This window comes from Nothobranchius furzeri, chromosome 1 (assembly GCF_043380555.1).
Source record: "Nothobranchius furzeri strain GRZ-AD chromosome 1, NfurGRZ-RIMD1, whole genome shotgun sequence".
Classification (NCBI taxonomy): Eukaryota; Metazoa; Chordata; class Actinopteri; order Cyprinodontiformes; family Nothobranchiidae; genus Nothobranchius; species Nothobranchius furzeri.
The window spans coordinates 65247212-65269556 of record NC_091741.1 but is presented as its reverse complement, the minus strand read 5'-3'; the positions used below and the strand labels follow the sequence as shown (position 1 = coordinate 65269556).

At 41.6% G+C, this 22345-nt stretch overlaps 2 long non-coding RNA genes across 2 annotated transcripts in view; one reads left to right on the top strand and one right to left on the bottom strand.

Annotated features, from left to right (window-relative positions):
• LOC139069152 (uncharacterized) overlaps positions 1–12743 on the top strand; it is a 36051-nt gene extending 23308 nt beyond the window's left edge. The window contains exons 2-4 of the long non-coding RNA XR_011520243.1: positions 12132–12275; positions 12379–12450; positions 12632–12743. This is a non-coding gene — a long non-coding RNA (uncharacterized lncRNA). The remainder of the gene's footprint in view (positions 1–12131; positions 12276–12378; positions 12451–12631) is intronic.
• A 1765-nt stretch (positions 12744–14508) lies between these two features.
• On the bottom strand, positions 14509–14828 carry LOC139069163 (uncharacterized). Its single transcript, XR_011520244.1, has 3 exons — positions 14771–14828; positions 14631–14688; positions 14509–14556 (listed from the first exon to the last, which is right to left on the bottom strand). It is a non-coding gene; the product is annotated as an uncharacterized lncRNA (long non-coding RNA).
• Between the last annotated feature and the right edge of the window lie 7517 nt (positions 14829–22345).

The window sequence follows — 22345 nt, the reverse complement described above, 5'->3', positions numbered from 1 at the left end:
GACAGTAGTTTGGGGGGTTTTAGATTATAGAAGTCTAATACCCTTGGTGGTGCTTGTAATTCTATTTTATTGAGCTTAAATTTTTGTTTTACTACAGATTTAATTTGGTGGTATTCTAAAAAGCTATTCTTATCTATTCCAAATTGGGAGACTATTCTATTAAATGGGATGAAGTCCAACCCTTCATATATGTGTTCCAGGTATAGGATTCCTTTATTTTTCCAGTCCGGAAGGTTCATCATTTTATTCTTTTGCAAAATATCAGGATTATTCCAGATAGGTGTGCGTCTGCATGGTACTAGTGAAGACTCTGTCATTTTAAGATACTCCCACCATGCTGTCAGAGAGGTGCTGATACTAATACTTTTGAAGCCTTCATGTTTTCTTATGCTTGAGCTAATAAATGGTAAGTCTGAAAGCTCTATCGTATTGCAAAGTGTCTGTTCTATATCTAACCAGGACTCATCTAGTGAGTTATCTTGCAACCATCTTGGTATATATTGCAGCCTGTTGGCTTAGAAATAATAATAAAAGTAGATCCAGTCCTCCTCTGTCTTTGGTTTTCTGAAGCGTTTTTAAGCTAATTCGTGGAGGTTTATCCTGCCAAAGGAATTTGGTAATTGAGGAGTCCAGAGATTTAACCCAGTCAGCTGGTGGTTTGTTTGGGATCATTGAAAATAAGTAATTTATTCTGGGTAAGACCATCGTTTTAATTGTAGCAACTGTCCTCATGAGTGATATTGGTAAGGATTTCCATCTTGCAAAATCATCTTCCACTTTCTTTAAAAGTGGGATGTAGTTTAATTTGGTTAGATCTGCTAACTTGGGAGAGACATTAATTCCCAGGTATGTGATATTCCCTGACTCCAATTGTGTATTAAGTAAATTGACAAAAGAGAAATTAATTGGTAGAACTGTGGATTTTAACCAGTTTATTGAGTAATCTGAAACTTTTGAAAAAGAGTTTATCAGTTCTATTGAATGAGAGAGAGACGATTGAGAATTCCGGAGAAAGAATAAAACATCATCTGCATAAAGACTTATCTTATGTTCTATTTTCTTACACTTTATCCCTTTAATACCAGTTGTTTGCCTAATTGCTGCCGCTAGTGGTTCGATAAAGATAGCAAACAGTGAGGGGGAGGGTGGGGATTCCTGCCTGGTCCCCCTCTGAAGACAGAAGCTAGCTGATATTTGGTCGTTCATCCTGACACGTGCAGTTGGCGAACTGTATAATGTTTGTAGCCAGTTTATGAAGAGGTTCCCAAAGCCAAATTTATGTAAAGTTGCAAATAAGAACTTCCAGTTAACTCTATCAAAAGCCTTTTCTGCATCTAGAGATAATATACTAGTTTCTATGTTTCTACTGTAAGAGAAATCTATCAAATTAAGTAATCTACACGAGTTTGTGGATGACTGTCTACCCTTAATGAAACCAGTTTGGTCAATGTGTATTATGAAGGGGGTTACCTTCTCTAATCTTTTTGCCAGGGCTTTACAAATTATTTTGAGATCAACATTAATAAGGGAAATTGGGCAATAGCTGGTAGGAAATGCAGGGTCTTTGCCTAGTTTTAACAAGAGACTAATATTGGCTGAGTTCATGTTTGGCTGTAATCTGCCGCTCTCTTCGATTTCCCTCACCATTCTGAAAAATATTGGAGCCAGAATGATCCAGAATTCTTTGTAGAACTCTACTGGTAACCCGTCTGGACCTGGAGCTTTCCTATTCGTCATGGATTTAAGGGCTTCCTGGAGCTCCGCTGATGTTAGTGGCGAGTCCAGGACTGTAACTTGGCTGTCTGATAATTTAGGAAGTGTTATCCTGTCAAGGAACTCATCGATCTCGTTATCTGATGGGTTTATCTGTGGTGAGTACAAAGTTTGGTAAAAGTCTCTGAAAGTGTTGTTTATGGTTTCAGGGTCATAAACTATATTCCCGGTTGAGTCTTTAACAGCAGATATGGTAGTTTTTTCTTTATTAATTTTTAACTGGCTAGCCAAAAATTTACCTGATTTATTACTATGTTCAAAGTTTTCTATTCGTAGTCTTTGTGCTAAAAATTGTGTCTTTTTGTCAATAATTCCATGAAGTTCTAATTTAGCTTTACGTAATTTGCTCATTAACTCTTCTTCTGTGGATGCCTCTAAAGACTTAATGATTTCCTCTAACTCCTGAAAACGTTTGTTTTCCGTTTTTTTCTTATGTGATGAGAAAGAGATTATTTTACCTCTCATCACTGCCTTTCCTGCCTCCCAGAGAATAGATGCTGATGTTCCAGGCAGGTCATTATGTTCTAAATATAAAGCCCACTCCTTTTAAAAAAAATCTATAAAACCTTCGTCTTTGAGCAGTGATGTATTAAACCTCCAGTTTTTGCTTGGTGGGATTGTCTTCTTATTTACCAGAGTTAAAGAAACCGGAGCATGGTCACTGACAACTATGGGGTGTATCTCAGTGTCTGAAATGTCAGCCAACAATGAGCTGCTGGCTAGCAAATAATCCAAACGTGAATGAGAGTGATGGACGTGTGAGAAAAAAGTATACTCTACGGTTAGGATGAAGAGATCTCCATGCATCACAAAGCCCATAATCACTCATGTACTGTTTAACTATGTTAGTGGATTGCCAATTGCGCTGAGTCCCAGCTGTACTGAGCCTGTCTGTTAAGGAATTCATCCAAAAATTAAAATCACCTCCAAGTATAAGTGGACAGTCCAAGTGTTCGGAGAGTACAGAGAAAAAATTATGAAAGAATGGAGGGTCATCAATATTTGGACAGTATATGCTGACAATACATAAGCTTTGGTTCTGTACAGATATTTTTAACATAATAAATCTACCCTCTGGATCAGAGACTGTGTCCAATACTGTGAAATTGATGTTTTTGTGTATTAAAATAGCTACACCTCTTTGCCTAGAGTTATAGCAGGCAGAGAACATGCTGGGAAACTCAGGTGTTTTAAGTTCATCTGCGGATGTGGCAGATCTATGAGTCTCTTGTAACAATATTACGTCTGCTTGCACTCTCTTTAGCTGATCAAAAATCTTTAATCTTTTCTCTATGGAGCCAGCTCCATGTACGTTCCATGAGACAAATCTTAGTGCACCCATATATGTGTGTGTGAGTAGCTAAAATATGACGCCTTCATGTGAATAAGATGGAATAAGTATCTAAATGTATAAATAGTATGTTAATAAATAGCAGAAAAGTAAATAATAATAATAATAAAGATCCAACAGTGTTTGTGGTTGTATTATTTGACGCATAAATTATGATATTGTGCTGTGAATTTAATATATCTATGTGTGTGTGTGTGTGTGTGCGTGCGTGTGCGTGTGTGCGTGCGTGCGCGCGCGTGTGTGTGTGTGTCGAGTCTGACGCAGTGTTGGAAAGTTGTGTGGTTGTGCCGTACAGGTGTAAAGGTGCAGAAGCAGGTAAAGAGGAAGGGAAAATACAGATACAGGTTAAAAAAGAAGAAAGAACTAAAAAGAAAAGGTGGTAGGGGTGTGAAGTGGTGAGAACAGGTGATCTTATCATCAACAATACGGATTTAGCAGCTGTTTAATCCTGACGTGATCAAACCCAGTGAATCCTGATAAGAATAATAAATGTCTGACCTGATGTTGGGCTAATACAGCCAGTCAGTCACTCCTTGCTCCTTGTAAAGCTTATCCACCGAGATGACAGCCCTCTTCCCATCCTGGATAAACTTTTTGCGCAGCGGAAAGAGGGCTCGGCGCCGATCCAGAATTTCCTTAGGGAACTGATCATTAACGCTGAAATCTTTCCCTTTGAGCTCTCTTCCGTGACTTTTAACAAGATCCTTCTGCTTAAAATGTTCAAATTTAGCCACGATGGGACGAGGTCTTCTGCTGTCCCCTCTTTTAGCTCCAAGGCGATGTACCCGGTGAAAGGTGATGTTTTTTACCGTTTCTTTGGGTATCTTCATTTGGGTCTGGAGAAAGTTCTTTATTGTTTGCTCGCAGTTCTCCGCCCCTCCCGTCTGCTCCGGCAGGCCTGCGAACACCAGATTATCCCTCATGCTACGGGCCTGAAGGTCCAAAACCGTCTCCTTCAGAGTTTTGTTGTCCTGGGTGATCCGCGTCATTCCCTCTTCCAGGGAAGAAACGGACTCCCGCAGAGACACGTTCTCAGCAGCGAGCCGCTCAACCTGCTCCGGACTGAACTCCAGAGATGTTCGGAGGTTCTGAAACTCCTGGTGTAGAACCTCGAGCAGATGAAGTCGCCCCTCAAATCCCAGAAACCGTTTGTCAATAGAATCTAATAATTCTAATATGTCCTTCCGGGGAGATGAGGCCTCAGGCGAGTCCTGAGGACGGCTCCTCTTGATCCCAGGTGTTTCAGCCTCAGCTGCTGATTTCTTCGGACCCATGACGAAAACTTTAAAAACTTCGTCAATATAATTTAACAAACTTTCTAAATTTCCTTCACTTACCTCCAGATTGAGTGAGTTATACTTACCAGATTATTTTTTTGTTGTCAGTAGTTAAATTAGGCAAAAATGCATCTAAATTGTTTGTGGATGTTTGCTAACGAGCTGCCATCAGCTTCAAACGCTGCTGTGTCCGGTGATCTGGCCGTCAGCGCATGCGCATCTCCAGTGCATGTGCATCTTGCAGCTCTCTGATGTTATCGACAAGTGGTTGTGCCTGCAAAGCAAAGGACAGAGACTGCAAGCAGTTATCGACATAAAATGAGTGCATAATTGAATCAAGTACTTGTTCATTGCCATCCTTGTGATCCTGCACGTGCCGCTGAAGAGCATACATGGCACAACAGGGGCTGCATGGAGTTCCAAAGGGCAGAACACACCACTCATAAATGTCCGGGCTGCGCTCTCCATATCTCTCCACACAAATCTCAGCAGAGGTCTCTCATGAGAAAGAAGCTGTACCTGGTGAAACATACCTCGTATATCTCCACTCACAGCAATGGGGTTCTCCCGAAATCTCAACAAGACACCGATTTAAGGAAGGACCGAGAGTTGGACCTGGTAGCAGCTGGTTTTTAAGGCAGTCTTGCTTGTATTGGAAGGAGCAGTTGAAAATTATCCTGGGCTTATTGTTATGATGCACAATATGATGGGGAATGAACCAGGATTCATCTGTGCAGTGTGCCTCTTCAGGAGTGAGTTTCCTTACATAAACCTGCTTGTTCCAGTTTGTATATTTCTTCATTGTACACAGCGGCTAGGTCAGGGTCTTTACTCAGGCGCTTTTCTGTGGATCGAAGGAGAGCCATTACTGCTTCAGGGCCAGCTTGTAGTTTTGGGCAATCTTTCCGGACGCAGCAGGGGAGTAGTGTAACGAGCTATTCCATCCACGTGTACACGTTCTGTGGTCTCCTGCTGTAAGTTTAATGCTATTTTGTCTTGTTTAGAGCGGGTTGCCCCTTTCTCTGACCAAAAGGGGAGCATATCTAACTGCCACAGTTTCTCAACATTGTGTTTTAATGCTTGAGAGGGAGTTGGTAGCAGGGATGTATGCAGACATGAAGCTTCAGTAGGTTGGTGCAGGTAGGTAGCAGGTCCCTGGATGGTCCAACCAAGCTTAGTGTTTACCGCAACAGGGCTGACCAGTGGACCAACTCTGACTGGTGACTGAGGGGTGATGAGCTGGGCATTGTATGAGCCTATAAGAAGCATAGGTTGCACATCCTTATATGCTTTGATAGGAATGTCAACCAGATGTGGGTATCTCTGACAGAGTATGTCCACGGGACAGGATTGTTTGGCCAAATTAAGTTCATTAGCAGTAAAAACATTTTTGATGTAATGTTTAATTTGGGGAGAGCAGGGCACACTTAGCTGGAAAGAAACAGATCCTCCTTGTAACTGTGACACCTCCTGTCTGATATTCCGAAGTGTGAGGGACTTCTCCATGACATTTAACTGCAGATAATGAACTGCTGCTGATAGAACAATGGTCCGTTCTGAACCATCGTCAAGAATGGCATAGGTGGACAGAGATCGTCCATTACTGTGGAGGGTAACTGGGATAACTTTAAGCATAACTCGGCCTGAATGGGTGGCCTGGTCCAGATACACCATACTGGAAGCTGTATTCAGTGTCAGAATACTCTTATTTGAGCTGAAGGCTGCTTCATGTAGAATCTTCAGGTGTTGTTCTCCACAAGTGGCGCAAGCTTTCTTCAGATTAAAACTGTCAAGCTGATGACTCTGGCCACATCTCCAGCGTCTCTTATTGTCATTAACCCATGTGACAATCTGTGTAGTACTCACCAGACTGGGTGTTGGGTCTCACCAGACACCAACAAATTGCCGTGACCCGGACGTATCCCAGGACGGGTGGTCGGTTGCCGTGGCTTCTTCTACATGCTCCGGCTCCATTAGGTCAAGCTCGACCTTTACACCCCCGATCTAGACGGGGACTTCCGCTCAGGGTAGGTAGACCGGCAAATGGTGTCTCATGTGTTTATGAACCTCCTAACCAAAGCTTAATGCGAAGACATCACCTTCAGTTCCCGTCAGAACAAATAGCTTCTTCGAATTTGCTGGTTCTTATTAACATCACAAGTCATCCATTCACTGTCTCATCCACTTTAGTTACACCACACATTTAGTTTTAAAGTCAGTCTAGTTTAATTTGTTAGTAATAAATACCTTAACTTTTAAACTTGACTCTCTCTTCTGTTGTCTCTTAGTGAATACGAAGCGGTTATCTAATCCCTGCAATAAAAAGGTCCAATCTTCTGGTTTATATAACCTCACAGATCCGTAAGGTGGATCTCATATTTCCTTTGGAATCCCATGCCTTATGGCTCATTAAATAACCTGTAATCTCTACTTCAAAACAAGCGGATTATAAAATAGCGTTTTGAGCCCCATTGACCTGTATTATTATTTTTTCTTCTTTGATCGTCTTTGATTGTGGAGCCAGCTTCCAAGGTGTTTCACTTAATGCCAAGTTTCTTCAAGGCCCTGATCTAACTAGCTCACTAACTGACGCCATCAGACATCAGCTGATGGAGAACTACAGTCTGTCATCAAACATATAAGAGACGGGTGTTTAGAATGCTCTTTTTATGGCCTCTAGTAACCTTTTGACTCACTGTTCTGGTCCTGCTGGACATGACTGCAGCCTTTGACACTGTTGACCATCAGCTGCTACTGGATAGGCTGAGAGACTTGGTAGGACTATCAGGATCAGCTCTGGAGTGGTTCTTCCTTTATCAGTCTGAGTGTTCCTTCTCTGTGGCCGTCTCCAAATTTAGGTCCTCCACCACATCCTTCACCTATGGTGTCCTGCAAGATCCTGTGCAGGGGCCTCTAAGCTTCCTCCTCTGTTTCCTCTTCAGCACATTCTGAGCTCCTTCAAAGGAATCTCCTACCATCTTTATGCACATGACATCCAACTGTACACCTCCTTTAAAGGGGCATTATGGAAGTTTGACAGCCAAAACGTGTATAGAAATAATACATTTCCTCTTCATACATTCTCCTGCAATGCCCTGGTCCTGTAGAATGAGACCTGGCATTTTTACTGTGATTGCCTGTTTTTCTGTAAAATCACAGAAAATTTCCCTTTTTTTATTTTTTTATTTCTTTCTTTATTATTATTTTTTAGCATCAACCATTACATAAACAAAACATAGAAATCACATGTTCTTCATAATAATAATAGTGATGACTGGTGATAATAATAATATTTCTGTAATAAAAGCACAACAAAGTCATTGTTTGCATTTATATTGTGATTTTATTGCGCCCCCTTGTGTCCGCCGCGCCTCTGTGGATGCAGGGTGGGATGGTGCGCTCTATAGCGCCCTTCATCAGGTGTAGGGGTTGTACGAACTAGTCGACTAGTCGACTTCACTGCTCTGTAGTGACTTTTTATGCCTGTCATTGACTAGTCACTGTCACGTGATAATGACAAGATGCAGTCCTCGGAAAAGACAGCAGGTGACGAGCCCCTGCGCGTCTGGATCGAGGCGGAGGCGACGCGCTGTGCCAGAGCGTCGGTACTGACACCCGCCGTAAAACGGACATTTAACCAAATTGTGACCTTTTCCCTCTTGCAATTTAACCTTCCCCTCACCCCATCCTAATCTTAACCAGCTTGTGCATGCAAAGCTCTGATCGTTGACGCGCTCCAGACATCTGCGTCCTGAGCTTGGCCACAGTAACATTATCAAATCAGGTGTCACCACCTCAAAAACAAATGTAAAGCGATCGTTCATGTCGGCTCATTTCCTTTTATGTTCTCTGTCTTTTATTTTTGCCTGATGCACCCCGCTGCTGTGGAGCGGGGCGCATCATCTGTTTTGTCCTCCGGTGACACACTGCGGCCGGCGAGCAGCTCACACTCCGCTGTTTTTGCGGTCGGTAGATCTTTTAGAACTGCAGTTCAAAGGTAACTCATAAGGTGAATATATATGAACCCAGGTAGCAGTTTTTCTTTAGGATTGTGAGGAGATGCAGGAAGATAATAAACAGACAGGACAGAACAATAGTCAAATAAAAACAAATTCGTTTTTGTACCTGGTGGTTGCAACAAACAGACACCATTGAAGGTAATCAGAAGTGAGGAACAGAAAATGAAATAATTATTTTAATGTTTAGAGCAGCAGGAACTCTGAGAGGCTGCAGGCACATCAGTGAGTTTGCGGCCACTGCGCAGAGGGAGGGGGGAGAGGGCTGAAGCAGAAACTACCATTGTTAAAAGAGATGTGTTTAACTCTGAAAATGTGGGCGCAATCTTAATTGTCAAAAACTCCAGCGAACCAACCGACCCCCCCCCCCCCTTCAGGTGTATGACGTCATCAACGACTAGTCGACGTCGACTCGATTTTCATTACTTGACTTTAAAAAAATACCGTTTGACATATCACCACTCACAAACATAATGGAGAAGAAATGGTCGAAGCCATCTGGTGCCCAATTTAGAAAAAAAAAGAAAAGAAATGAAAAGGAGGAGAAACGAGGAAAAGATGCAGGTATGAATGTCTTTATTATTTAGTTGGTATTTTTCTCGCCTATCCCCCAACTTATTGATTAACTAACCTCTCTAATCTGTACGTTTTGCATGGTGCTAAGATGATCCTTTTAAATGTCTTTTGCTAGCTTCTTACGTTGCATGTATTTAGAACTACTTACAACCGCTAACTTTTTCTTTGTCAAATGAGCTTTTATGAAAAGCTAAGAGTGGGAAAACCGAAAGGTTGATATCTAAACGCTATCAAATAAAAATGAGTCTTCGATAAATTTGCTGAAATACATTGATATTAGTATTGATCACCACGGCAGGTTGTCCTGCTTTCTCGCGCCATTCGCCTTTCTTTTTGGAATCGGGAAATGAGCTAGTACCCCATGAAAAACGGAGCGGCAGTGGGCCGCTGGAAGTGCCCTGCTAGTAAGATCATGTTTAAACTGTAAACTGCCATAAAATAAAAACTATAATAGCTAGAGCGGTCTTTTTTTAGCTGAAAGTTAAGACACTTGCCTTTCAGCACATTTGTACTGTACAAGTCGATGATGTCATCATGTTGCGCTACGTGCGCTGCACACTGCGGCTATGTTAAAAAGTCACAGTGACCAAGAAGCAGCGCGGGAGAGTTGAAGAATTTAACCAGTTCAAATGGATTCATGGATATTTAATCAATAGTCGTGGCTCCTCTTGTCTTTTAGTTTTGTCTGCCGGAGACATTTGCTGAATAAGGAGATAAAAACTTAAAATGACAAAAAAAATTAGGGAAAACACTTGTTTTGTATCTTATCAATTATTCATGATTAATAGATTATTGGTGTTTTAACTTTTGGTAAAGGAAAACACACAATTTCCAGGCAGCCCCAGTCTGGAGAAGTGATGGTGACATCAGCCGTTAAAAATAAATAATACTCTGAGGTTTTTATGAATACTTTGTACTTTTACTTGAGTATTTCTCTAACACCAGTACTTTTACTTGTAAATGAGTAATATTTTAGCAATGTAACAGTACTTATACTTGAGTCAGGGGGGCTGCCAGAGATTTTGGGCCCCATGAAAAAATATCAATTTGGGCCCCCTGGGGGCTCGTCCATAGCTGGAGCTGGGGTTCCACCCTCCCAGATTCAAAGGGAGAAAAACATATAATATATATACTTTATATTAGTGTTTCAGTTTTGCTTAATTATGTAGGTCTACATGCATTCTTACTTATTTACATATCATTTTCACCATTTGTCTCTCATTAAACAGTGAATTTCCTTCAACAGAATTAGCAATATCACTGCTGGAAAAAGCAGGAAATGCACATGCTGAAAGGTGTTAATCTCCTTCTCCCTATTACTCCCTTAAAATGTGTGTATTTATTCTAAAATTTTATTTGATGATAAAATTCAAATTTGGATATCTAATTAAATTTCCATGTTGTGTCAAAGCTTTACATAACTTCATTTTCAGCTGTCTTTCCTCTTGAAATCAAGTATTTCTGTATGACTGACAAAAATTAAGGATTCACTACTCACAAGGTGACTTCTTTATTAAAGAGCAAGTCACCCCCAAATAAACTTTTTTTTGCTGATAAACTAAATAAACGAGTGTCTAATCGTGCTGCAGACACGTGTCATCAATAATTTGGCACTTCAGTGCATCTTAGTTAAAATTTAAATATTCTGCCTAAAATTGGCAGTGTTGTGCCGTTGTCAGGTAAAAACTCTGCACTGTATTTTAATTTAAATCTGCCACCGCTATTGGCTAAGAAGTATGCTATGATGTAAACTGGTACATTATGATGTCACAATGCTGTCGTGAGCCTGAGTGTGTGTGTATTTGTTAGCGGCTCCGCCCTCTCGGTCTGCCAGGTAACAGCATGTGTTGCATTTTTCAAACATGAAGCCGGAGTGGAGTTAGACTCTGGTAGGGGTTGACTTGCTCTTTAAGTCTCCATGGCTTCATCATAGACACAAAATGAATAGGCAAACAGTTCAAACCGGAGTCAGTTAGGGTTACATAAAATTTTAAAGTTGGACAACTTTGCATGAATACGTATATAAGTCTCTAGAAACCCATTTTTCTCAACAACAACAACAAAAAAAAACCCAGCTAAAAATATATTCAGCCTTGATTGTACACAACAAGATTTATTATTTACAGTGATATAATTAATAATGCTCCTGAGTGACATACTTAGTGACGGACTAAATAACAATGCTTCAACCTGCCCAGCATCCAAAACAATGTATACTTTTTTACTGATTGTTATATATCTATCGTTATGTGGAAAAACAATGTGTTTATCACCAAAAATATTCTTTTTATATTCCTTTGTAATAGTACTGATAGAGAAGAGAGCTTTAAGTGATTCCCACAGACCCCCTTAAATGAGGCTGCTAGCCAACATGCTACATTGCTCACCTTCTTGAGGTTCATTGGGTTGTGAGGGGACACCTGCTGACATATCATCAGCTGCTGATTCTGGTTGGGACAAGGACGACAACCCATTTACCATAATTAGATGAAACATAGTTCCTCTCTCAGTGGATATCAAAGCTAGCAAACAGGTTGAATTTAACCACTCACTAACTAAACCCACCTTTCTTTGAGAAAAACTGTGTGGCATACTGACGCCCTGTCTTCTGCCTGTCCTTTCTCCTTTCTTTCCTTCCTTTTCTGTGACCCAGACTTTGTTTTTGCAGACATGCAGCCTTGGCGTACTCTGCTGTCTGATTGCTGTGTGAGCTAGCCTGGCCTGCTACGCGCCCCTCGGCCAGGTGGACTGTACCATTTTATGCCGTTAGGTGGGGGGGTCAAATTAATTAGTCAAAATAAAGTAGGGACCTCTGAATAAATGCACATTTCATAAAGACTAAAAGATTGTTTAATGTCTTAAATGAGAAAAAATGCTGCAAAGTAGAGTACTTGTGATTTTTAAACTTTTTTTATTTTTTATTCAACTTTGAAACTTTTTTGGGCCCCTGACAGCTGTGGTCCCTTAGAATCTTCCTAATCTTTCACCGCTTTATGGCGCCCCTGACTTGAGTACATATTTTCAGAATTCTTTCCGCCACTGCTGAAAACTGTAAATGCTCATTGAAACATGTTAATTAAAATGCTTAAGCAACAGACGTGACATGAAGATTGTATTGTTTGTTTTATGCAACATCAGGAGCCCTACGCAGATATTTTTGGATGACATCAGCTGCCGCTGAGGAACAGCCATCTACCTCCACTGCTCATACCAGTAGGCCAGTATTTGAATTCGAGGAGGGACAGTCTGCTGGCATCACATCTCCCCAGGAAGATACTTTAGGTGGGTTTTGCACATGTGTGTGTGTCCAGCAAACATTTAGCTATAGACATTTAAAAAGTATTTTCACAATGTGGTGAGTTATGCTTCTATTTTCTGTCAATAGAGAGACCTACCAGTATATGTGAACTTGATGAGGGACAGCCAGCTGCCACATCTCCCCAACAAGATACGTCAGGTAAGTTTTGCACAAGTGTGTGTGTGTGTGTGTGTGTGTGTGTGTGTGTGTGTGTGTGTGTGTGTGTGTGTGTGTGTGTGTGTGTTTGTGTCTTTTAAACATTACAGAAATTTGAATGTCACATATTGTATTTTAATACAATAGCAAAGTGTTGAGTTATGCTTCTGTTTTCTGTCAATAGAGAAGCCTGAAACCGATCAACCAATGAGTCCCATTGAAGGTGATGATGAGCCTCTTTCTTCAGACCCAGCCAAGTGGCCATCACCAATTACCGACAGCATACGCACAGAGCTAGTTCGAAGAGGACCTACTAAGGTGCCAACTACTTTTATATTTCCCAGGAATGAAGGCGATGGCAGATGTTGTCATCATCACTATTTCAGTAAAACTTTGACAAGTGGTGAGAAGGTGGCCAGGAGCTGGATGTTGTATTCAGTTAGCAACAATAGCCTTGTTTGTTTAGGTTGTAAGTTGTTTTCGAAAAGAAGTATCCAGTTAACCACCTCGGGACTGGCAGATTGGACACATGCAAGTTCTTTACAGAACTCACATTAGAAAAGCCCCGACCGTGTACGGGACAGGGTGGGGGTTCACAGGGGGGTCTCGCTCAGCTGTTATTTTTGTTAAGGAGTGTGCCCGTACAGCATGCGCACCTCGTGCACGAGCCTACTATTGAAGCTGCCATTACGATTTTGGCCTGAAGGGGCCATCGCGAGCATAAAAGCTCAAAAGTCCGTAAAGTCCCTTTAAAGAGGTCGTAATGTCCCCCTCAGAGTCTTACTCCACCCACGTATCAATTTTAAAAAATGCAACATTAGTAGGCATTGCCTGGAGGACCGAGAGGGCGGAGCCGCGGCAGTGACGAAGACGATGGCTAACTAGACGATGCTAGCTCCCTTCACTCTGAGCAGTTATTCGAAGTGGAGGACGTTTCTCCCCCTCCTTACCCAGACACTCGAGAAGAAAGGGACCAAGTCTATTTGGAGGAGACAAGCGGACCTGAGCCTTATTGTTTTGAGCTTGTGAGTTGCCTGAAACTACCTGAACCGACCCAACAGAACCAGCTCTGAATGGTAAGTAACCGTTAGCCATAGCATTAGATTAGCTGCAGGGTTTTGCTCCACGGCCCGAGAGAGCTAGTATTCAGCATGTTTTAGAAATTTATCTGCTTCAACACACCTGGTTTTAATCAGCAACAAATAGCTGAGCTGCTTAACAGCTAATCTAACCTGTTAAAGCAGGAAAACCACTGAAACGTGCTGGATAGCAGCTTTCCAGGAGCCCTGGGCTCAAGTTAGTCTGCTGCATAGAAAGTTATGAAAATACCCCATGAGAAAATTATTCTGTAATGTGTTCAGCCCACTAAAACTGCCCTGATTTCATTATTTATTTACTGATAACAGCTGCTCTCTTGGTTCTAGGTCCTCTGGTGTCTGCAGCTGGTCTCTGGTGTCGTCAGGATCAGGAGCTTCCGGAAGAATGTGCCTTTCAATGACTCTTTCCCCCTTATTTGTTATATTAATTAAATAAATCTCAATTTATATATTTCCTGTTTTTGTTCATGTCCATAAATACTTAAACATGCTTGAAATTAAAACGAGCTTTTAACAGTGAGGTGCTAGTTTAATTCATCACAATAGAGCTAGTTAAGCATGCAACAATGTGATAATCAATGTAATTTATAAATATCCATTAAAATATCAAAACTGGAATCTAAATGAGATATTTGGCAGCACAAAAAACTTGTCAAACACAATATTTATTATAATAATTGTAGGCAGACAGGAGACAGAGCTGATGGAGGTTCTCAGTCATCGAAGGATGGCTGAAGGCTTTCCAGGAACAGGAGATGTGGTGTTGTCTCTTCTCTCTCTATTCTGCCAGATGAGCTATAGGTTACAGGTGTGTGAGGACATCCTCATGCTGTCATAACCAGATGACAAGAGTTATCAGGTGATCAGCCAGGCTAATGAGATGCAGAAAGAAAACAAATTCAGGACAGTGTACAGTAATAACAATAATATGTGGTGTTGCTCACCTTACGTGCTCTTAGAGTATTAACGTGTGCCTGCTTCATGGTGTAGAGTCCATATTTTGCTGAGTGTCCTGCAATAATGCAGGTTATTAGTTAATTTACTTTTGATAGCAAAAACAAAATATTTAATGTAAAAGTTATTTACCAGGTGAATCAGCTCACACGTCACCACCAAGTGTCACAGGGCCAGAATCAGTAGCCTCCTTCATGATGTCATGATGCAATCACATACTTATTTAATTGTTAATATCTTAAAAATTCTGAAATGTTTTAATTTTTTTCTACCTTGAACAGTTCACTGAGCTTGCACTGTCACTGAGGTGGAAGCTGGAATCAAGAGCAGACACATCACATCGTTGGTCTTTTCAGGGGTGTGGACGCTGCTCTGGGACTTTCTGGAAGATGAATTTCCATCATGGTCCTTGTGTTACAAGACACACTGCGGCTGTGAGCTCTATTCTGGCTGGCTATGTAAAAACAAAGAAGCAGCACATTTATAAATGTTTAAAAGAGCATAAAATCACGTGTAACAATAATCTGTAAAACAAATAAAACTAGAAGGTAATAATAAAATGTTTACATAGAAGATTATTAAAAATAATTCACCTTTGCTACGGGTAAGGCTTCACGTCAGCCTGGACAAGTGCATTCTGACAGCCAATGTCTTGGGTAGATTTAGCCTGAAAAAAAAATAGAAGCACATTGTTGTTGGAGTTTATAAAGTCAGATAAAATACAAAAGAAACTGTCCTATATAGGCGCTTTATAACATTCCTAGTGTGTGATCGTTATTATAACGTAAAAGTCAGTCACATATGATGTGGAGAGCCTGAAATGCGACCTGAACAGAATAACTTACAGAACCGGGTCACAAGCTGGATTTCACGTTGTAATGCTGTCTGTCAACTAGTGCTGCGTCAGTTAGAGCCACTGTTGCAGAATTACCGACTGACTAGCTAAAGGAAGTGAACCACGTCTCTCAAACTTTGCATTTAGGTAGGGAATTGTCTTTAGAAGATGTTACAACGTTTATTTAGCTGACTCACCTCAGTCTGGAGCCCGCCGTGGTGGGGGAGCAGAGTCGGTGGGCTGCATCTAAATCACGGAAGAGCCACGGTGGGCACAGCCTCCCTCTTCAAACGGAGACGTGCAGAATCGCGGGTAAAATGCCCACAGAGCCACCGCAACCATACTACACTACACCTACTCACCAATACTAACACGATATGGAGCACTAAACCCGAACTACTTTCCTAATTACACTAACAGCCAAACACTAACTAAACTACAATATCCAACAGCCAAACTAACACTAAATAAGTATTTATAACACTAAAAGCTATGCTAAAGACTAGGATATGCTAATGCTATATGCTAATGCAGAACTACGGCTAACCTCCTACGCTCGCTTGCAAATCCAACTCCCAACTCGTCACAAAGCGTGGCCGAGACGCTCGATGCTTTTATAACTTTGGCACGGAGCTGCTACGTAGTACTCTACTGGTTTACGTAGTATCTTACTCTTTAGCCATTGGCTAAAATTTATTCAAAATGAGTCAAATTCTATGTTTTAAGCTGAAGGTGGAGCTATACTGTGGTATTTAGGCAGAATTTTTAATTTTTAAAGAAAATGCACCAAAATGCTAAAATAATGAATACACACATTTGAAACACTATTAGACACTCATTTATACAGTTCATCAGCAAAAAAGAGTTAATTTAGACGTTACTTGCTCTTTAAGCAAAGGTGGAAAGCAACGAATTGCATTTACTCACGTTACTGTAATTGAGTAGCTTTTTTTGTGTATTTATTCTTTTAAGTAGTTTTTAAAATCTGTACTTTTAGTTGAGTATGTTTGTTAAAAAGAATTGTAATTCTCTACATTTTAAATCATATCCGTTACAGAGTAAAAATTAATTGTAGGCTTAATAAATGTAAAATATTGCATGAGCGCCGCATCTAAACCATTGGGGGTGAGGGGTGGGGGTGGTGTGTGTGTATGTGTGTGTGTGTGTGTGTGTGTGTGTGGGGGGGGTACACTTTTGATAATGAGGACAAACAGCCGCAGTTTTGCTCAAAAACATCAGTTCAGTCCTTGCGATCCACTTGCTATTTACCTCCTCTCTCCCTCCTCTCCTGTGGGTTGGAACCCACACCTTCGTGCACCGGTGTGACGTCATCAGAATTCTGCTCGGTTTGGTAGCCGGACTCGGTTCCGTGTTTGAAATGTGTTTCCCTACCGCTCCGCACAGAAGTGGCAAAATAATGTTTAGTGCTCATAACAAGCGGATTCTCAGCGGTTTGTTCATAAAACAGAAGACCTGCTGGCCTCTGTGAGTTATAACATCCTAATACTGTTTCAGTTGTAAACATTGTGCTCCATCCCTGTTTGAACTCAGAAGTTGCTTCTTGATGCCACAGATATGTGAGGATTTAGCTTGTTTCTTTAGCCGTTCAATGTAGTTAAATTAGTCATTCAAATAATTCTAAAATGCTGCTGCTGCTGCTGCTGTGTGTGTGTGTGTGTGTGTGTGTGTGTGTGTGTGTGTGTGTGTGTGTGTGTGTGTGTGTGTGTGTGTGTGTGTGTGTGTGTGTGTGTGTGTGTGTGTGTGTGTGTGTGTGTGTGTGTGTGTGTGTGTGTTACACATATAGGACTGCATGAGACAGCATGGTTTCATCAAATCCATGCATCTTATTTCTTGGTTGAAGTAATGGCAAACAAAAATAACTTCCATTTCATAAATGATGTGTCAATAGTGTCTACGATAATGTTTTATCTTATATTGGACCTATCTTTGGTCTGGGAGGTGTAACATAGGAGAGGAGAGGAGATACATGCATGAATTTAAAGTTCATGTTTGGAGACCAACCTTCACAGTTTGGAGGCTCACGCTGGTGAGGAGACACCGTTAGTTCTAGTAACACCTGGGCTCCCAAGGCCTATTCTGACAGGATGAATGTTTTGGGACCCTTAAGGATTCCAGTTGGATGACTGGAGGATTATTTAGGAGGATTGGAATGAACAAACTGATTTCAGTGGTGAAGGGTTAAATGAGTGAGTGAAACCACTACCAAGGATGAACTCTGCTAACTTTAAAAATCAGCTCCTCTAAATAAGCATGAAGGTCAGAGAGGAGCTCTAGGATGGACATGGATAAAGGAACTGTAATGTAGAGGTAAAGTAGGGTAGGGCCAACGTTAGCAGCTGTCATACGGTCCATCTGAAATGTTTGACTGCATTAGGCTTGTTATATTATGTGACAGGTTAGAGCACAGTCTCATGTTAGAGTTTTGTCATGAAAACATTGAGATACCTCACATACTGATGGCATCTAAAAAAATATTTTTTTCTCAAAATAAAGAATAATTTTGATCACAATTGAAACTTACAATCCTAGAAAACCCTCATCTAATCATTGTGCACGTCCTGTTCTTACTGATTGGATAGAAATCCCTCCATCAAACTGTGTGTGTGTGTGTGTGTGTGTGTGTGTGTGTGTGTGTGTGTGTGTGTGTGTGTGTGTGTGTGTGTGTGTGTGTGTGTGTGCGCGCGTGCGTATCGAACACGGAAAAACATGGCGGACTGGCAAGAACTAGTATGGCAGAGGTTCGTAAATACAGACATTTGTATGATTCAGCTCTCAAAGATCGTCGTGATCAACATGTTGTTAATAATTCTTGGAGAGAAGAAGCTCGCACTGTCGGAAAAGACGAGGATGCTGTTCAAAAATGCTGGAAAAACATGAGGGACCGATATGTGAAGGCAAGGAAGGAGAACAAAGGGAAAAGCAGTGATCCTGGTGGAAACAAGAACACTCCACCAATTCTAAAAGAGCTGAGTTGACTCTCAACTTTCATTAAACATAGAGCAACAGAGATCAACGTGACATCAGCTGTGGTAAGTAAAGTTATTTTTCTGTGAAGGTTAAATAAATGTATTTGATCACAGGATTCATAGAAAGACTTTGTATTTATTTTTCTTTTAATGTTGAATAACAGCTTCAATAAAATAAGTATATGTTATTTTTATTGTATTTATTTTGAAGGTTGAGGATGATTCACAATCAGAGGCAGATCTCCTCCAGTCTGCTTCCCCACCCTCTCCTGTCCCAACGCTGCCACCTTCATCCAGTTCATCTGAATTCAGCACAAAATGCCCCTGCACCCTCCAAGACACGTTTTCCTACAGTTCTCCAATGGAAAAGGTCTGCTCCTCTCCAGGATCCAGTGGTGGTACGTGCAGTTGTACTTAGACTTAGAGTTAATTGGAAATGTATTTTAAAATATTTACAAAACTGCTTTTCTGTTCAGGTTTAACCAGTGTCTCAGAGAGTCCAGGCCCAGCACCAAAGAGGAGGAAGAAGATGGATGATGTTTTGCTCAAAAGGCTTGACAGGGTTGACCATGACAAAGGTGTCCATAATGACACAAAAGACATCAGATTTGGATATGTTGTTGCTGACTTACTAGGAAAAATATCATCTGAAAAGAAAATGTCAGTCCAGTTCAAAATCTTCCAGCTGCTGTATGAAGCTATAAAGTAAAAAAACTCAACAGTAGATTTTTTTATGGTTTATTTTTTATTTTTTTCATGTGAATTAACTCAGACTGAGTTACATGTCATTTATGTTTACAAGAACCCAACCTTGAACACAATAACAATGGTGTGATTTCATGCATTGAGTTGAGCTCTATTCCTTGTTGCCCAGAGAACTGAATTAACTGACTGCAGAACTGAAAGATGCCCTTTCATCTGCAGACACACGATTCAGACCAGACCAGAGGCTTAATTCAGTGTACCTCTCCTTACCACGCTTTCCTGCCAAGGTACAAGTCTTTGCGGTAACAGGAAGAATGACTTAAAGTCATTTCTGGCTGGAATTGCAGCCCGAGTTGCTCATGCCTTGCATAGCTGTCCAGCATCCAACAGGTTGCTGTCACCGGCAACTACTCTTCTCTATTCCCCATACACGACATCACCTGCAGATGTGAAAGAGTCAGAGAACCTGGGTGGGATGTAGTGGGTGACTGGGGTGTTGGCAGCATCAGTGCTGCTCAGGTAATTGTGTAAAGCCACACAGGCCTTCACAACTTTAACAGTTTTGTCAGGGTGGAAGTCGATTGGTCTTCTCAGGATCCGCCATCGGGCTGCCAGAATGCCAAAGCTGTTCTCTATCACCCTCCTGGCACTTGAGTGGCGGTAGTTGTAAATCCACTGTGTGTCATCAAGGTTTGTTCCTGCAAATTAAGTTGAGATTAGGTTATATAATAATCCCAATTTATAAAATCGTCATCATAACACATCTTAATAATAACATACCTGGAAAAGGCCGCATCAGGTTTTGGTGGGGAGGGAAGGCCGCATCATCTAGGAACACGTGTGGAACAGTAGTTGTGGAACCAGGCAGGTTGGCCGGGAGTGGTAGGTCCAGGGTTCCATGGAGCAGGCTGCTCCCGAACATGCACTCCTGAAAAACTCCACCATCACTCTCTCGCCCATATGCCCCTATGTCCACCCTGCTAAATCTATAGTTAGCATCACACACAGCCATGAGCACGAGGGAATGAGTTCCTTTGTAGTTGAAAAAAATCATTTCCTGCATTTGGTAGTGCTTTTATGATGTTTTCCATCCACACAACCCAAACAATTTGGGAAATTCCACACACACCAGAATTCCTGGGAGATGTCTGCCCACTTGTTTTTGTCAGGTAATAAAACAAAATCACTGCACAACGCCGACCAAAGTGCCTCACAGACTTCAGTGACAATGGGGGAGACTGTTGTGGATCCTAGCCTGTAGCTTGTGCCACGCTTTGCTGACTGTTTCCTGATACAAGCACACGAAGCGTGACAGCAAGTCTTTCTTCCAGTTTCACAGGGCTACTGTGGGTCGCTGCGTGGTTAATATATGGTTGAATACGATGCAACAAGTCGTCAAATATATTGGCAGACATGCGGAAGTACTTGAAATGTGAAAGTTCATCGATTCCACGCATGGGTCTCACAAGGGAACTATATTCACCTTTGTCGCGTCTACTTTGGTTTAATGGACGAGTGGACCATCTCCTTTGTCGTCTGCTGTGTAGCAATAGTAAATAACATACAATTTCTTCCTCTTCAAGTAACCTCGCATGCCTCACCCGTGGTGTAGCCATGTTGTAAACAACAGTTATTTCTACTTCTACTATGGTGTAGTGTTGGATGCATGCTGTAGAGCTCCATGCTGCCCCCTACAGTTTAGGAGAATATTGGCTCACCGCTGAGACAAGCCGCATGAACCATAAACGCTGCAATTTGTGAAGCGCGTTCCATTTGCTAGCCGCATCACCAAGCGGAAAGTAAATGCGTCAAGCATAAACCGAGCTTAAGCTACAGCTGCTACACTCCTGCTTAGACTCTATTAAAACCTGGATGGCTGGGAACTTTCTTCAGCTGAATGAAGATAAGACTGAGATCCTCATCTGTGCCCCAGACAAGCTGGTTCCCAAAGTCAGAGACTCTCTTGGTCAGCTAGCTTCGCACACAAAACCCTCTGTCAGGAATCTTGGCATGACCTTTGACCCAGCTCTCACCCTGGATTCTCATGTCAGTTCTCTTGTTCGCTCTTCCTTCTTCCATCTCAGGAACATTGCAAAGCTGAGTCCCATTCTGTCCCGTTCTGAACTTGAGACAGTTATCCACACCTTCATCTCCTCACGCAACTCTCTTTTCACGTGTCTGAGCAGAACCTCCCTGAACCGTCTACAGGTGGTTCAGAATGCCTGTGCTCGGCTTCTGACCAAGTCCTCCAAACACACCAACATCACCCCACTTCTCCTCCAGCTTCACTGGCTGTCAGTCAACTTCAGGGTTCATTTCCAGATCCTGGTTTGGGTTTTCATGGCCTTACATGGACAAGCACCATCTTACATTGGTGGTCTTCTCAGTCCCTACACCCCCAGCAGGTCCCTGAGGTCCAGTGACCAAAGCCTACTGGTTGTGCAGCGCATCAGGCTAAAGACCAAAGGTGACAGATCATTTGCTCCTGTGGCCCCCAGACTCAAGACTTTTCTCCCTCTGAGCCTGAGATCAGTGGACTCAGTGGTCTCCTTTAAAAATATGCTGAAATCTCACTTGTTCATGCTGGCTTTTGCGTGACCTTCGTCACCACGCTCTCCTTATTCTGCTCTTTCTACCAACGCCACCTTTCCCAAGATTCACTGATTTCCCTCTTTCCTATAAATTTTCTCTTTCCTTACAGTTTTAATCACTATTTTTTCTCATTTTTACCATATGTTTTAATAATTTATTTAAGTCTTTTTTCATATTTTAAAATTTTTGTTCTTCTGAAGTGCCTCGTGATTTTTATCTTTAGAGGCACCATATTAAAGGTTGTTTTCTTTCTTCTTTTCTTTCTAGAGACCATAAGAAGAGCTGTTTCAGTAGAATGAGCTGAAACTATAGAAACTTGTTTGGGCTTGTGAGAAGTTTGACAAATTCCTATATGTGGCTTAGACGAATTCGGACTAGACTCTGACCATAAGCCATTGGTATACATTATACCGTAGCCCACTGTCGCACACAGAAGAAAAGGCCAATACCCACAAAGAGATACTTCTATAAGGCTACCATCATCCAAGTCATCCCTGCGTCATATTCAAGGATGGACGGACTTAAAATGGCCACATCAGCTGATGGAGAACTACAGTCTGTCATCAAACATATAAGAGATGGGTGTTTAGAATGCAGTGGGAAACTGCCACCAAATGTAAGAGCATTCATTAAAGTAAAAATGAGCTTTCAGAAGCTGATGGCTTAGTTATAGAGGCTTCAGAATTGTCATCCCGAAATCACAGAGAGCTGATATTCGGGACGGACCA